General features: G+C 39.9%; 1 long non-coding RNA gene across 1 annotated transcript; it reads left to right on the top strand.

Moving 5' to 3' along the window:
- The first annotated feature begins 446 nt into the window (after positions 1 to 446).
- LOC307024980 lies at positions 447 to 2498 on the top strand. The gene is made up of 3 exons (XR_013804034.1): positions 447 to 551; positions 1629 to 1804; positions 2401 to 2498. It is a non-coding gene; the product is annotated as an uncharacterized lncRNA (long non-coding RNA).
- Positions 2499 to 4200: the final 1702 nt, after the last annotated feature.

Genomic DNA, 4200 nt, shown 5'->3' with positions numbered 1-4200 from the left:
CCCTGCCTACAGTATGCAAAGTAATTACAACTAGTTCCACCTTTACCAGCTTTGATGTATCAATATTTATAATCAAAACATGTGATATATATTATTCTGAAATGGACTGATCTGCATGATAAGTAGCCTACTTTTACTTTTGGTAGCCTACTTTAAGTACATTTTGATGCTAATACTTTTCTACTTTTACTTGAGTAGCATTTTGATTGCAGGACAAGAGTATTCCTACACTCTTGTTCTTCTACTTTTACTTGAGTACAAGATCTGAGAGTACTTTACCCTCCTCTGCAAAATCGGTTATATTAACACCAGTCTTTAATATATTGCTGTGTTGACTACATAAAAGAATGCAATGTCAGGGAGGGGGAGCACCATAGGGCAGCACTTACTAGGACAAGGGAAAAAAAGGCCGGTGGGAGGGCTACAAAAGTCATTGTGCACCGCCCCGCAGCTCACAAAGTTTGGAAAGTCCTGACATCGTTACATCGGCCACATCCTCGCGCGTGGATTATAAAGCATACCTAATTCAAGACAGCCACCCTGCCTAAAAAGTAAGTTTTGTAATTCATAACTTTCGTATTTCCACGGGGATGTGAAGTCTACGTCTATAAATTCTATGTTCTTTTCCTGATAGGATAGAGAGCAGCAATTTAGCCATGCTCTTTCCTCAATCCTCGACCAGCCCCTGTTAAATCTGTTTTGAAATTATTAGCTCACATTACGGTTTATAGTTTTGAAAACACGGAGTTATGTCAAAAAACGCTGATAGTCGTATATTTGGAATATTTACCTTTCTGTTTTGCATTATTAATTCCATTATCATGAGTTAAGTCGTGGATTCAATTGCTTGTTTCGCCAACAAAACCTACTTTATTGATTTTTAAGTACAGGTTTAGTGATAAAGTTGCTAGTTTAAGACCTCAGTTTGGCCAAAAGTAGTGCGGTGAAATAACGTGACCATTTTCCTTTGGAATTACATAAACAGTTTACACAGGCTCTTCCTTTCCCTCTATATGAATCATATAACCAGAGCAGTCTCCCCTCTTATCTGATCTAGGCATTGTGATATTATTTAAAGAAAGCGATGCAGGGTTGCTTCCTGAAACGGGGTTGACCAGAAGTGAGTGACCACCAGATAACCCTAGGTTCAGACCCTCATTGTGCACCAGGAAGGCGGACAGAAATATTGTCTCAGGAGGAAAATCCTATCATCCCACTGGAGGAATTTAAGACATTTGAGCATCATTTCCCTTACTGTCAGTAATGAATAGGTTGTGTAAATGTCATGACTAATGCCCTTTGTGTTCTCAATCATGTTGTTCTATGGAGCTGACAATAAATCACATTCTATTAGATGTGGTAAACTGCACTTTAAATGTTCATGTTCAGCCAGCAATACTTATGACCACACAAATGGTTTATCAGCATGTGTGTTTTATCCTTTTCATGGCAGTTTTGAACAACAGAATACAGATTTGCATACAATCCTTGTATTTTAATATTGTATGCTGAGTATGAGATTGGCAGTTTGTCACATCCTTATCAACCATCACATTTCCTTATTGATTCCCGGCTTTTTTTCTCTCCACCTTTTCACATTTTAACGCTTGGTATTGTCTGCTCCACAGCTGACACTGTCACTTCTGCTCTGCCTCTGCAGACAAGGACACTTCAACCTCTGCTCGAGCATCTTCACACCCCAGAGACTCCGCTTCTACCAACAGCTCCAACTTAAACTAAACAGAGATGGAGGGTCACGTGGTGCTGTTTGCCCTGCTTCTGTGCATCTCTGCTGCAGCCTCTGGTAAGTTTATCAACTGATATTCAGTGTTTTCAGTGCTCAGCTGTTGTGTAACTGGGTTTCCTGCTAACATACTCTTTTTGAATAGTCTATAACTTTAGACATTAGGCCACTGTATTTGGAGTCTCCAAGGCTTATTTTCGGTCAACAAAAATTCTAATGTAATATAATTATCCTCTGCTGTGTTTCTGAAGAGAAAAGGGTTTGCAATGCTGTTAGTGGTGTAGAGGGAGGTCGTGTGCAACATAGTACTAGTGAAGTTTGGGCTTGAATGATGATTTTTTCCTTACAATAACTAAGAGATCACGTAGTATAGTCTAAAGTATTACACAATAGCTACATTTAAAAGATATGTAACTCCAAACAGTATCATTTCAACTACTGAACCACTGTCATCACTGCACTTGTTTGTGTCGTTGTTCAGGTTTAAGTGAAGAAAAAATATTTTATTGTAAGACCGCACAGGCACAAGAAGAAAGCAAACATGTGGGGTGATTTTGGATTCTATGTGATCCTCCTCAGTTGGCCTCCCTCTAACACTACCTCCACTGGTTGCCCGTGGCTGCCCATATCAAATTCAAACATGTAATCCCTACAAGGTGGCAAAGGGATCTGAAACCCTCCATGTGCCCTCCGGCCATAATCCAGCCTTACGCCAGTTCTCTGCAGAGCTGCTTCGGGATGTTTGGTTCTCTCTTCCCTGCGGCAATCTGGCGTTTCAGTGGCCACCTGGCTTTCAATTAATAAAACAATGCTGGTTTATTTATTTGTATTAGATTTATTATTTCATTTTGTGATTCAATATCAGTTCCAAATGTACAGATCTGGTATAAAAAAAGACAATGTCAAAGTGCAGTTTGTTTTAGTTATGAATATATATTTATTTCCCGTTAGATATACAGTTTTAAATCTATAAGACATTTACTGGTATTTTCATCCGTATGAATCTGGTAGTAGTACTTTTCTGAAAAATGTTGGACTAAACTGTCGTTGACATGTTAAAACTACAAAACGCTGTTACAAGATGCTTTTTAATAGCTGATTGTACATGTACAACACAACCCCCCTCAGGCTGATGTAATGCAATATAGTTTGAAACTGTCAGAAAATGAGGTTGTCCGCATGAACTTTTCACTGATGGACTTGAAGGTGAAACGGAGAGTTCAGCGCTCAATGACCTTTTTTCACGCTCTGTATCTGTAATCATACACCAGCAAAAATAAACTGCCATTTCCAACTTGCTTTTTAAATAAGGCAAATTGGCCCTGGCAGCATACATCACTGACAAGATTATGTGCCAGGAAAACAAGCCTGTTTGCTGAATCTGCCCTCAGAGCTGACCGACTGTATGACAAATCACAGTATTGCCACAAGTGCTAAACACCCCCTCGGCAGGGGTGCCGGTGGCAGGGATACAGAGGTATTTTTATGGCCAACTGGAAGACCTGCGTAGAGTTGACCCCTTGTAGCTCACACCACGGGGGATCTGTCTGCTGGTGGAGTCTGTGAGGAGCTGTTTAGCCCAGCCTTAATTGCCTCTGTGACAAATTGTCCCCAAATCCCTAACATTTTATTTCTCTCTTGAAAGAGTTTCCTACAATTTTATCTCTCTCCTCTTATTTTTTGGGCTACAGCAGCTTGAGGAGAAGTCCCAGAGGGAGCTGTGATGCTGTTCTCAGACAGAAGGGTACACTGACCCCGTGTGCTGAATGTTGAAGCTTTAATAAAAACATTAGTATGACACGTTGAGTTCCTATATCTCAGGCGTTGTTTATTTCTCATTATATAGTCCAGTATTGTCTTATTGATTTGTCATTTTCTCCGACATTGTCTCCTAGGCTTATTGGTACGTTGTTGTTGAATAAATGAAGCGAGAACATCAGGTGTGACTCAAAGCCCAAAGTATATTCCATACTGAATCAAATTGGCACATTCCTCGACTGAGCAAAGCAAAGCAAAACAAATCCGCAACTATACAGCAATATTTACTATATTTACAGCTGCAAGTCAATATGGGAGCAGATACACACATCCCTCTGAAGAAGTAGTCTGCAGCCTGCAACAAATCCCAAGACACTCCAGGTCAGTTGCAGGCGATTGGATATGGAATATTACTTGAGCTCAATTTTGCTTTCGCTAACATTTTATATGTTTAACTCTCTTTCAGCTCCTTAATATCAAGCTTGTTCTTCTGAAGACTGGTTGTAATGTGCATCAGCTATTGCATTCACAGTTTAAGTTACCCACTCATTTCTTGGTCATATCAACTGTAAACCTAATTATATAGATGCATAACCTTGTCAAGTGACCCAGTAAAGCCAACGGATAATGTCTAAGTCTAGGTCTGACACCAGATGTACTCTCCAGTTCCTGAAACTACCTACTTTAATACTTTCTTA

Source organism: Notothenia rossii (assembly GCF_949606895.1).
Source record: "Notothenia rossii genome assembly, chromosome: 11".
NCBI lineage: Eukaryota > Metazoa > Chordata > Actinopteri > Perciformes > Nototheniidae > Notothenia > Notothenia rossii.
This window is presented reverse-complemented; position numbering and strand designations above follow the sequence as displayed.